The sequence below is a fragment of the Hemicordylus capensis genome, chromosome 2, assembly GCF_027244095.1.
Source record: "Hemicordylus capensis ecotype Gifberg chromosome 2, rHemCap1.1.pri, whole genome shotgun sequence".
Lineage (NCBI taxonomy): Eukaryota > Metazoa > Chordata > Lepidosauria > Squamata > Cordylidae > Hemicordylus > Hemicordylus capensis.
Genome location: NC_069658.1, coordinates 106804018 through 106817789, shown reverse-complemented (window position 1 = coordinate 106817789; position 13772 = coordinate 106804018). Strand labels below are relative to the sequence as shown.

At 41.2% G+C, this 13772-nt stretch overlaps 1 protein-coding gene across 3 annotated transcripts in view; it reads left to right on the top strand.

The window, feature by feature from the left end:
• MAMDC2 (MAM domain containing 2) overlaps window positions 1-13772 on the top strand; it is a 102711-nt gene that overhangs the window by 73378 nt on the left and 15561 nt on the right. The window lies entirely within an intron of this gene.

The following is a 13772-nucleotide window of genomic DNA, read 5'->3' as shown; positions in this document are numbered from 1 at the left end:
TGTTTTCCTGACTGTCCATTGTATCCTCAAAAGTCTATCTAAATATCCTTTCCAAGGCCTTTATTGCAAACCTTCCAAGTGCTAGTGTGTGGCGTATTTCTTGACTGCTGGATCCTTGACTGTTGGTGGTCGATCCTAAAAGGCAGAAGCTATCTACCACTTCAGTGTCAACTTACTGATACCTCTTTGCTAAAATTTGAAATTGCCCATTGCTAACCATACAGATGAACTTAAAAAAGAGATAACACACCATGGACAAGTTGGCTTAAGCCAGTCATGAATCAAGGGTGACTCCAGATTTGGGCAATGCCTTGGACAGGGGCCTCCAGTGGTTTGCCTTTAGACTTTGTTGTGGGGGTGTGTGTCTCTTCTTACCTTGGGGGTGCAGTGGGTAAGTACCTCTGCAGAAGTAGAAGCAGTACTGACTGATATACAGGTGAAACTCGGAAAATTAGAATATCGTGCAAAAGTCCATTAATTTCATTAATGCAAATTAAAAGGTGAAACTGATATATGAGACAGACGCATTACATGCAAAGCGAGATAAGTCAAGCCTTAATTTATTATAATTGTGATGATCATGGCGTACAGCTCATGAAAACCCCAAATCCACAATCTCAGAAAATTAGAATATTACATGGAACCAAGAAGACAAGGATTGAAGAATAGAACAATATCAGACCTCTGAAAACAATAAGCATGCATATGTATTCAGTACTTGGTTTGGGCCCCTTCTGCAGCAATTACTGCCTCAGTGCGGCATGGCATGGATGCTATCAGCCTGTGGCACTGATGAGGTGTTATGGAAGACCAGGATGCTTCATTAGCGGCCTTCAGCAATTCTGCATTGTTTGGTCTCATGTCTCTCATCCTTCTCTTGGCAATGCCCCATAGATTCTCTATGGGGTCAGGTCAGGCGAGTTTGCTGGCTAATCAAGCACAGTACACTGTATACTTTTCAGAGGTCCGATATTGTTCTATTCTTCAATCCTTGTCTTCTTGGTTCCATGTAATATTCTAATTTTCTGAGATTGTGGATTTGGGGTTTTCATGAGCTGTACGCCATGATCATCACAATTATAATAAATTAAGGCTTGACTTATCTCGCTTTGCATGTAATGCGTCTGTCTCATATATCAGTTTCACCTTTTAATTTGCATTACTGAAATTAATGGACTTTTGCACGATATTCTAATTTTCTGAGTTTCACCTGTAACATGTTGTTGCACTATATTGGGGACATTGAGGCTGTTCACACGAGCAGACCTACCCTGGCTTGCACAGTCCTACTGGGACAAGGCTGCTTGTGTGAAGCGCCAGGATCATGGCCAATCTTGGTGCTGCCCCACCAGGTAACCCAGGAATTTTTCCTGGGCTATTACCCAGGTAGAAGGGCGCAAGCACACCCTTCTACTGGGGATCCCAGTCATATGTCTTCTTGGGCTGCTTGCAGCCTGAGCAGATACAGAGCCAGGTGCCTAGAGGGCCTAGCTTGAGGGAGAATGCCCCAATGCACAGCACTCCTCGTGTAGTGCATTGTGGGATTTCTGAAGGCTGGGCAGTGTTTCCTGGACCTCCAGAAGCAGCCGGGACTGGCAGACAAGCAGAAACATGAGGCTAAGGGAGCACTTGCTCTCTTAACCATGTTTTGGAGGCAGAGTTCAGAAGCGGGTTTGCTCCGCCACCGCTGGGAACTGAGCAGCTTCCTGAGGTTCTCACGTGCAGGCAAAACCAGGCTGGGCTTCCTTAGCTAGTTGTTGCCTGTGTGTGAGAACAGTCTCTTTATATTGGAAAATAACAGTGCAAATGGACAAGTATCAAGACAGTAGGTCACAATATTTAAAAGTTTGCAGATTTCCTTATCAGTGGATATCTTTGTGATTCTTCCACTGATCAGGCTAGTGAATAGTAGGTTGTGTTATATTTTGTCTGTTAGAAACAAAAGTGCTCCTTTTTCTTTTGACGTAGTAGTAGTAGTAATAAATATAAAAAACTTTATTTGTTACCCGCCCCGTAAGAATGTTCTTCTGAGTGGTCTCTGTCCATCACACAGATGGGCTTCGCACTGGCATGAAGCAGAGACCGGAAGAAACTATGAAGTGTTACATACAGAAAAGAACCAAGTTCACAAGCAATAATAGGAGATAACTGGCTCGGTAGTAGCAGCACTTCTTGGAACGAATTAGGACTTATAAGGGATGACAAAATATACATGAACTGAAAAGTATTATTTTAATTCTCAAAGGGACAATGGCATTTTAGGTAGCATTTAATAGGAGACTCTCCAGTACATGTAATTGTATTACTCTGCACAGCACAGCAAAAGTAAGATCTTGAGTACTGTGCATGTATCAGTAACAGTAAATAAATTATTGTACCTGTGAAACTTCTATGCCACACCATAATGGATATTATGTAACGTTTATAATGTTGATACAAAAGTAAATTTAAACATTAAGAAGTGTTAAATGCCCATACTGCGAACCCAGTACCATCTTCTCTGTATTGCAAACTCCAGAAAATCAGTGGGAGTTGGCCTGTGCTCCCACGTAACTCCTATTCGTGAAACTTATGCAGGAGACTCTCGCAGAGGATCATGCTGAGCAGTTGTTTGATCAGGCCTGTGGTTGATTTATGCAATCTTGATTTTCTGGCAGTTTCTATGGAAATAGTGAACAGTCACTGACAGCCAAATCGTCTGTTGGCCATCTCTGAATGTCAAATAGAGTGACAGAACCAGAAGTTTCTCTGTGTTGTTTCTTAATTTTAGAATCTTCTCAATTACAAAACTTTTGCAGCTGGAAGAAACTGCTTCTACACTTTTTGACCAGCATATTTTTACTCCACGTTCCTCCTCATAAATAATAGTTCACAAAATCCACACTTTAGTATTTGGTTATGCCTTTTGTGAAGGCATTTGCTTTCCGAGTTGGGCAAGTTATATAGCAGACCAATGAAAGAGCTCTCTGTCTTTGATGATGTGCAGGTTTTTTGCAGAATTTGTTTGAATTAGCCGTCCAAGGCAATTACCAGTCAGAGTTGTTGTTTTTTTACAGGAAACTAGCAGCGGGGCCACAGACATTAATGTGATGCTTGGAAAACACTATCTCAGAACCCTGGGTGGATGTGACTCATCCAAAAAAGTGAGACATCGAGACAGATGCTACTGTGTAACAGCAAAATACATCTAATATTTTTACTTAAAACACAAGGGAATGAATTTACAATAATCATTTTGCACTCTTTCCTTAATAGGACTTAGTGCTCTGTTTAGGGAAGAAAGTGCCTTTTGGACATTTTGCTAGACAGCATATATAAGAAGAGGGTGTTAACTTTAAATCATTGAAATTTTAGTATTTTTATGCTACATTTTTTCCTATGGAATTCTGTTTGTTCAGTTGCTGTTGCTTTTTGCAAAAACAGGCTTCTGAGGTCTAGATCTGATTAAATCTCAATATGTGCCAGACTTTGGGGCTGCAGCAGTTGTACCAGATTGAAAGAGATCTTGCATAAAGCTATGGAGCTCTGTCTTGAAACCAATTTGTTCCCAAAGGAACCATTTTCAAATTGTACTCCTGTAATTGCTAGAAACCTTCCTCCAATCAGGGATTTCTTCACTTTCAAAAGTGTTTCCAGGGAAGCCTTTTTATGTGTATAGTTACAGATGTCTTTCTTCCTCACACACGTGTGTGTGTGAGAGAGAGTAATTTATGTTTGAGGACAAAAGATATTCTGGTTGTAAAGAGAATCAAAGTGCCAAAGTTTCATCAGAGAGGAAAGAGACTTGAAGAATTAAGATGCTGGAAGTCTAAGCATATGATGGGGACTTACTGAACACATATCTAGCTTATTTACTTTTCTGCTGAGGCAGCCTCTTCTGACTGAATATGGATGCATCTCATACTGTGCGGGAGGAGGCAGTGATAAATCCCTCCTGTATTCTACCAAAAGAAAACCACAGGGCTCTGTGGGCACCAGGCGTCGAAATCAACTTGACGGCACACTTTACCTTTACCTTTAGAAACTGGTTCCAATTTTGGCTTTATCTCAGTGCTCCCCACTCTTCATTGTTAATTGCTAGAATAGTTCTTTTAAATGATTATGCAAATGATTTTCTGCCCAATGTATCAACAAGTTTTAAACTTGGGATATAGTATACTAGATATCTCTGACTATATGAGCACTTTTAAGCATGTGGTTAGTCAACATTCTCCCATTTTTAAAGATATGGCTATTTTCCACAGGTCACATTTGTCAGGTACTCTCACTGTACTCACATACTCAGATTATCAGTACAATGAAGTATTTCATCCTTTCTGTCAGGTTTTATACCATGAAACTCTAGTGTATTTATTTATTTATTTAAAATATTTCTACCCTGCCCCTCCAGTACACTACTGCTAAGGGAGGCTCACAGCAATAAAATAGATACAATATACAAAAAAAGTAATAAAATTAACCAGATTAAGTAAACAAGTTAAAAGTCAGGTTAAAAACCACAATCAGTATTAAGTTTCAAATTAAAAGTTATTTTAAAAGCTAAAAACTGAGAATTATAAAAACTAAAGAACCTACCAGATATAGCCACAGATGGAGCATTAAAAAGCGTCTTTAAAAAGATTTGTTCTTAAAAACACTAAGAGAGGGAGCATGGCAAAGCTCTTCAGGGAGGGCATTCCAAAGCCAAGGGGCCACAACTGAAAAGTTTTATCTAATTTGAGTATTATCTAATGTAGTGCCCTGCTATATTCTCCTCTTCCCTACATTCCAGTGTTTGTCTAGGTGCCTGTTCTTTTAATTGGCTCTCACTGGTACACATGCAAGTTGCTGGAAAACTTCCTTCTGATACTGCTTGAGACAGATGGCCATAATGTATGCATTCTAGTTATCATGTTCCTGAAGAGTTTCCCCGATACTAGTATATGTCTCTAGTAGCAGCTGGCACTGGTATGGAGACGCCACATGACTAAGTTAGTTCACATGGTAAGCAGCATGTACATGTTATGATCCTGCTCAGAGTTCTGCCGCAAAAGTGTTTTGGTGGCCTCCATGAGGACTGGATCAAAGTATTAGAATTGCCCCTCGATCATTTTTTGTGTGGATATACATTGAACATAATGCAGGAAATGGAGCTGGGAATTAGGAAAAATGCTGTTAACTAATTGGTTCCATTATGACACAGCTTTATCTTTTGTAACAAGCTGCACTAACCTTACATTTGTTGGTGTTATGGATGGAAAAACTTCCTATGGCATAAGTTTATAAGAGAGAACGCAAAAAAAGCTTATTTGGATTCAATAACTAGCCACAATAGCCCCCCCCCAATAATATACTATTGATATAATATAATAATAGTAAAATGATATATTATACAATTAAAAAGTATCCTTCCTGATTTGTGAACATGACTCTTTCAAATCAATACATGTCCATACAAAATGACTACATTCATAAAAGATGAATAAAGTCTGCACAACTGGCTGAAGAAGTAAAGTCCAGGAACAAATCCGATAGTTCATCCCTGGAATGTCACATACAAGCTTGTGGGGAAAGTGTGGACAAATACCACCATGCAATTGCCAATGCAGCATCCAAACTTCATTGGTTATCACTATTATTATTATTATTTTACACAGTCAGACAGGTGTTATTGACTGGTTTGTTTTATCCAGACATCGAGTCCTTCCCAAGGACCTGGGATGCCAGAATTTTATTGTCCATGTTGTTGCTGCTGTTATAGATATCGTTGCAGAATATAGGCTGTTCCCAGTAAAGCTGCTTTTTGTAATTGGCTGATGGTGATTTCTGTGGCCCCTATGGTGTTGAGGTGCTTTTCAAGGTCTTTTGGAACTGCACCCAGGGCGCCAATTACCACTGGGATTATTTGGGTCTTTTTCTGCCACAGCCTTGCAATTTCAATTTTTTGTATTTGGTGATTTTTTCTATTTCTTTTTCTTCTATTCTGCTATCCCCTGGTATTGCTATGTCGATTATTTTGACTTGTTTTTCTTTCTTCTCGACTACAGTGATATAAGGTGTATTGTGTGGCAGATGTTTGTCTGTTTGTAGTCGGAAGTCCCATCATATTTTTACATCTTCATTTTCTTCAACTTTTTCAATTTGATGCTCCCACCAATTCTTGGCTACAGGTAGCTTGTATTTTTTGCAGATGTTCCAGTGTATCATCCCTGCTACTTTGTCATGCCTTTGTTTGTAGTCAGTCTGTGCGATCTTTTTACAACAGCTGATTAGGTGGTTCACGGTTTCATCTGCTTCTTTGCAAAGGTGGCACTTGCTGTTTGTGGTTGATTTTTCGACTTTTGCTCTTATTGCATTTGTTCTTAGTGCCTATTCTTGTGCAGCCAGTATTAAACCCTCTGTTTCTTTCTTCAAGTTGCCATTCTTAAGCCATTGCCAGGTCATGGTGATGTCTGATTTTCCACTTATATTGTGCAAGTATTGACCATGCAGGGGCTTATTTCTCCATTTTTCTGCTCGGTTCTTGACTTGTTCTTTCTTGTAGGCCTGCTTTGTTTCATTGGTGTTGAATAGTTTCGCATTATTGACCATTTGAAGTGCATCTTCTTCACAGTCCTTGATATATTCTTCAAGGCCTCTTTTCTCCTCCTCTACTGTTTGATGGACTTGCAGCATTCCACCTGAGCTGCGAGGGAGGTATAGCCTATCGACATCACTGCGAGGGTGCAGAGCATGATTGATGGTCATGATTTTCCTGGTCTTACGATCTAGCGTCTCTAGCTCTGCCTGGGTCCAGTCTATTATTCCTGCAGTGTATCTGATAACAGGTATAGCCCTGGTGTTTATGGCTTGTATGGTGTTCCCGCCATTGAGTTTGGACTTGAGGATTTTTCTAACTCTCCTGATGTATTCACTTCCAATTTTTCTTTTAACTTCAGTGTGTGCAATGTTATCAGCCTGGAGAATGCCCAAGTATTTGTAATGTTCTTTCTCTTCCAGGTTCTTGATCTTGCCTCCATTGGGCAGTTCTATTCCTTCTGTTTTTCTTATTTTTCCTCTGTTCATTATTAATGCAGCACACTTGTCTAGTCCAAACTCCATTGCTATATCGCTACTGAATATACGGACAGTGTTTAGCAGTGATTCGATTTCTGACTGGGACTTTCCATACAACTTCAGATCGTCCATGTACAGCAGATGGTTGATTTTACTTGATGTTTTAGATGTTTGGTATCCGAGGCCTGTTTTGTTTAGTATTTGTGAAAGTGGGGTAATGGCGATTACAAACAACAAAGGGGATAGTGAGTCCCCTTGGAAAATGCCTCTTCTAATGCTAACCTGTCCAAGTGTCTCACCATTGATTGTTAACTGTGTACTCCACATGCTCATTGCTTTTTAAAATAAATATCTGAATGTTTTTGCTGACACCAGTTGTTTCTAAACATTTTAGTATCCATGTGTGAGGCAATGAATCGAAGGCTTTCTTGTAGTCAATCCATGCAACACTTAGATTGGTTTTTCTTCTCTTGCCATTTTCTAAAATCATTTTGTCAATCAGCAGCTGTTCTTTTGTGCCTCTGGTGTTCGGGCAATTTCCTTTCTGTTCAACTGGAAGCTGTTTGTTAGTTAATAAGTGTTGCATCACTTCATCTGCTATTATTCCAGTTAATAATTTGAACATGGTTGGCAGACAGGTTATCGGTCTGTAATTACTTGGAACTGCACCTTTTGCTGGGTCTTTCATGATGAGATGAGTTTTCCCAGTTGTTAGCCATTGTTCAATATCACCTCCTTGCAAAATGTGATTGAACTGTTTTGATAGTTGTTTATGAAGGTTTGTTAGGTGTTTAAGCCAAAAGCCATGCAGTTCATCGTCGCCTGGAGCAGTCCAATTTTTAATTTTCTTTGCTCTTTCACTTATTAATTCTGGTGTTATTATTAGATTTTGCATTTGTTGGTTACATTTTTCATCCAGCCTGCTTTTTTATTATAATCTATTGGATTGTCCCATAATTTCCCCCAGAATTGCACTGTTTCTTCTTTATTTGGTGTTTCTAGGTTTCTTGCAGTTTCTCCTTCTATGCTTTGGTAGAAACGTCTCTGATTCGACTGGAATTGGAGATTCTGCCTGTGTTGTGTAGTTCTGGCTTCATATCTGCTAATCTTCTTTGACACTGCTGTTATTTGCTGCTTTATTATTTCCAGGACTTCTCTCATTTTCCTTGAATCTAGGTGGTATTTTTGGATCAGATACTGTTTGCTGTTTTCATTCTTCAGCTTCTTGTCTTTCATATCTTTCAATTTACTAGCATCTGATCTAAGCCTGGAGATTTTATTTTCTAATCTAATCTTCCATTCAGGTGATGTACTGCTTTCTTTTTTTACAGGTCCACTGATCTTATATCCGAGCTCTTGTGTTGTTATTGTTGCTGCACTGTACATTAGTTGGTTTGTTTCTTGCAAATTCTTGGTTGTTATTTCTGCAAGTGCAGCATTGACATCTTTTAATGCCTGAGCAAGTTGTTTTTTGGCAACTGTTTTTAGAGCTGGAAGTTGAACCCTGGTGGTTGTTTGGTTCATGTGCTCAGTTATTTTTTGCTTTAGTTCTTGTTGCTTTTCTGTTAAATGGCATTCGAGTTTTTGAGGTGAAGGCAAAGGGGAGGTTGCCTGGTTTTGATTTTGAAACAGTTCAGCAACAGTGGTATCCTCTATTTCCAACACCTCCTCCACCTGCGCCTGAGCAACTGCTTCAGTTGGTGGTAATTCTTCTTCCATATCTTGAGCCTGTGTTGCTCTTTGCAGTTCTTCCAGCTCAACTCCTGTGAATACTTTATTTCTTATTATGAATCTTCTCTGGTCTGCTAGCCTTTGTTCTGTTATTTCTGTATCTGGATGTTTCTCTTTCCAAATTTGGTACATTCTTTTAAAATAACCTCTTCTAGTTGGACTAGACTTGTAATAGCAGATCATTATTTCCTTGTTGGCATTTTTCGTATATTTTTTTCGGTTAAGTGACGTTTCTTCCAGTAACTTTGCAGTCTCCAGCCCTGGTTGCTCAACTGAAGAACCTGAGTCCTGTTGCCCACTTGCCACCAGATGTCCAGGGACTCCAGCACCTGGCGCGGTCCTTGTTGACCCGGGCGACGACCGATCCAGTATAGATTTATTAAAGTTACGTCTCACCATATTGTTGATGGGAGAGGCACTCTTTGTCTGGCTTCTCTGGTGAGACCTGTCCAGTATGGTTGGACCTCTGGCATAGCTCTCACCTTCCTCAGAGCACGCAAGCCCCACAACCACGCCAAGGTAGTGCCTCACTGGGGGTGTTGTTGTTGTTGTTGTTGTTGTTTTATTTTGCTTCCACTTGTAAGTTTCTATCCTTTCATAGGCGTTGAAATGGCATATCCTTCTCCCTTTAAAAATAATTGCTCCTGAAGAAGACTGATTCACGGTTGTAATGCATTCGGTGGGTGTTACAGGATTCACTGGATCCCCTTTTGGATTTAACCTTCTGTTTGGATGCTGCACTGGCTTATTTCTATGCCCTACCTGATTTAACAGCTGCTGCTTCTGCAATGGTTCCAAGAAGGCTTGGAGTGTATTCTGGTTTATTCATCACCCGTTCTAACCCAAGGGATCCTTGGTAAACAACACAATTGATGAAAATGACGCTTGGCCAGATATATATATATATTTTGAGCAGGCTGCCCAGTTGACCAGAATTAGTGATTCTTGCATGCTGGTGGCAAAATGTAGTATCTAATTAGCTTTTCACTTGTTACTGATCCACCTGTTGGGATTTTAAGAGACAATATTCCCAACTTCCCTGAGTTATCCAGCTCTGGAGGTGGGTCATGTTATTTCTGCCCTCTTTATGCCAGCTTTGTCTTTGCTCTTTTTATGTCAAAAATCTGGAAACTCCAAGCCGTGGCTTGTTTCCAACAGGCCTCTGTGTCTTTTCCTGTTCCCACCCCTTGTCCTTGGAGACATGCTGTGGGCACAACTACAATAGTTCTTGTGCATTCTGGTTTAAATTGGTGCAATATGTGTTCTTGTAAGACTTTTGCACTTAACTAATTACTGTATGTCCAAAGAGAAACATTGGTTTTGATGTGCATCTTTCTCATTGTAGTGAGAATTATTGGCTTGAGACGGCACACTTGAGCATAGGGATGTGTTCGAGTTCAAACCAATTGAGCCAGGTTCAGTTTGAGCTGGTTCAAAGGTTCTAGAGGCCATTTTAGATGTTGTCCTCCATTTTGTGTGACTTGTGTTCCTTGATTTCATTGGCTGAGCTCTTGCTTCCCTAATTGGCCAGATGAGTCTGGCTCTCTGGTAGGCTCTGCACTGTGCCAGTCCTTGAGAACTGGCAACCAATTGGCCAGGGGGGAGATCCAAAGTGGGTCTGGGGGCACGGTGGGTTGTACCACAACCCCCCCCCCCGGCAGCCCCAAGCCAGTGGGGTTCATGGTTTCCCCACCAGGAATTTTTTCAGTTATTGTCCTTTTAACAAGTCTTTCTCTATCAGAGTAGCTTCTCTGGTCTGTGTATATATGTGTGTGTGTATGGGAGATCTTGATAGGGATTCATTGAGAAAACTCATACACAGCAAGTCCAAACATAAATTGGATTCTTGGTGGCTGTATGAGTTCTCTCAATGAATCTCTATGAAGATATCTCTCTCTCTACACACACACACACACACACACACACACACACACACACACACACCAGAGAAGCTACTCTGATAGAGATAGACTTGTTAAAAGGACAGTAACTGAAAAAATTCCGGGGGGGGGGACCATGAACCCCACCAGTTTGGGACGGGCTGGTGGGAGTTGTGGCACAACCCACCATGCCCCTAGACCCACTTTGGGATGCCCTGGCACCCCCAAAGGGTGGAAATGGGGCTGCCTCAAATCCCCAATATTCCCTATGAGAGAAATGCAAAAATTGGGAAAATCTTGAAAAATTCATTAAAAATCACAGAAGTGTCCAATTGCTTTGGGGTTCGGTGGGTGGTTGGCACCCCTAGGTGCCTACCAGACTTCTTGGTTTTGTGCCCCTAGGTGCTCTACATAGGGAGTAATGGGCCAGTTCAAGTCCCCATTATATCCTATGTAGAACTTTTTAGAACTGGTTCGAATTGGGTTTGAATTCAAACCGAACCGGGGGGGACGGGACGTGAGTAAAACCAAATCCACCTACCCTGGTTCGAAGCTGGTTCGAATTCGAACCAAACAGGCCAAGCGGGTTTTGTGCACATCCCTAGCAGAGGAAAGAGAACCTTCTTAAAGAACATTGGTAGAAATAGTCTTTACAACTTTACTAATGCTGCCGCTGAGTGCTCTCAAGAAGCTGGGGGCCTGAGGGCTCCAAAACGCCAAATACCTCCAAACCCACTTAGCGATCCACTTGGCAATTCAGGAAATTCCACTGCTTTATACCTGGGAACAAGAGGCAAGTTTAGCTTAAATTGCAAGGAGAGGGAGCAGTATACACAGTTCCTCCAAGCAACATTTTCCCCACCCAGGGCAAGATGAGAGCAGTTATATGTGCAGTAGCAGAGCCAGCCAAATGGAGGCTTGTGCTCTGCCCTGCCAATGATGCCCTGTGTTCAAGACGTCACACACACGGCATAGCTTAAATTGCAAGGAGAGGGAGCAGTATACACAGTTCCTCCAAGCAACATTTTCCCCACCCAGGGCAAGATGAGAACAGTTATATGTGCAGTAGCAGAGCCAGCCAAATGGAGGCTTGTGCTCTGCCCTGCCAATGATGCCCTGTGTTCGAGACGTCACACACACGGCATGGCTCAGGCTCTGGAGAGCCCCAAGGAGGCTCTCCCCTTCTCATTTCAGGCTGCATTTGTGAAACACTACCTGAAATAAGAGAGGGAGAGCTTGCTCGGGCTGTCCCAGGCCCAGATCATGCCCCCTTTGCGTGTGATGTCATGCATACGAGGGCATGCCTGGGGTTTGGGATAGTCTGAGCAAGCTCTCCCCCTCTTGTTTCAGGCAGTGTTTGCTGCCTGTCAGCATTTATTTTGTTTCATCTCCCTCACTGGAGGGAGAGGAAGGGAAATAAATGCTGTCAGGCAGCAAATAGAACCTGGAAATGAGAGGGGGAGTACTGGGGTGGGCCTTCTGGCAATCAGGCCATGCCCACTTTGTGTGTGACGCCATGTCCAATGGGGGCTCCAGCGGCCCTTTTCATTGGCGGCCCAGGTTCTTTGAACCTGTTTGCTCAATTATGGCTCCGCCCCTGTATATGTGTAAGCATAAGCTGAACAGAGATGATATGGTTAATACAGAAATTCACACAGGAATGGATTGTGCTATAGTAGTAGAGATTTAGAGTTTTGAAAACTCTGTCTTATACTAGACTAATAAAAAACAGAAATGTTGCAGGATGTGGAAGGTGTTGGCACTTTTTTGGATTTGTAAAGGTTATTAGCAAACACAGACTTTTATCAACTCTGTCTTAATGTGTTACCCTTATTCCACAAGGAAATATGTATACAGTATTAAGAACTTGGAAATAGGTTTTTTGAGGTTTGTACTTTGTTCCATTTAAAAATGATGGACAGGATCCAAATTAAGCTAGTCATGACTAAGCACTTTGAAATAAATGAGACAAATTAGTCATGACTAACATAGTCTGGATCCTGTCCAACAACAGCAACAAGTTTCTGAAACTGTCCTTTGGTTCCTGTTGCTTGCATTTAAAGTGGGGCCAGGAGAGAAGAAAACTGGACATTGTTACTTTAAAAACATCTCTTTAAAAACTACTAACTGTGAGCCTATAGTGATGAAATTTGTTTCCCTGAACATCTTTAATGTAACCTTATTTAAGACTCTTTCATAATGACATTGGTATGGGAGCGGGTCCCTATGGTGCAGTCCCACACTGCTCCTGTAATGACTAGAAGGAAATAGCAAGTAGACATGGAGAATGTCTTGGCTCCTTCTGTATCTCCAAATGCACTATTGCATTTTTGCTTTGTTACTTTTCAGCTTCTCTGTAATATGTATTCTTGTCTGCACACATAAGAATCAATACAGGTGTTCTAGTCTGCTTTTTCAACTGGCAAGCTGGAGGAGACAATATTCCAGTTGCAAGCATGTATGTTGCAAGACATTCTATGAAAGTTAATTAAGCTTTAATAGGATACTGTCTGTTCCTGAAACAAAAGTCAGAAGTAGAGCCCAGTCAGGGGCATCTCTGGGGGGTGCAGGATGGGTGCATATTGAATAAGTGGTTGCCAGTATGTCACTGGAAAGCAACTGGTGCTTCACCAATACCCCAAGACAACGTAACCTAGTATTGTGATAAGAATTCTCCTGTTCTTGAATTTGGGTGAATTTAGCTATTCTGCCAGACTTTAACATCTTCCTTCAACCAATCAATCCTCCTAGCTATATGAGTTCATTAGGATCCAGATGGACATTCTCGCTTCTTTCTTCAGTGGACTTCACTCTATTTACATAGAGATCAATTTACATAGAGATCAACTGTAATTCTATGCCAAATAACTCTAAAGTTTCCCCCACAAGCCTATCCTTCCTTCCTTCCTTGGAAAGATCCAAAGTCTCTCACTCTCTTGGCCTCTTTTTTGGCAAAAATGTTTAGCACAGATTCTGTTACAACATTTTGACTTCCTTTGCAACTGTAGGAACTGCATATGTATATACTCAACACATTTACAAATTATAACCATGTTTCCTCATAATTTAATATAGCTTCTGCAATGGAAAAAGAGTATCATGGCAGAAGTGGAAACCCTGCTGTTA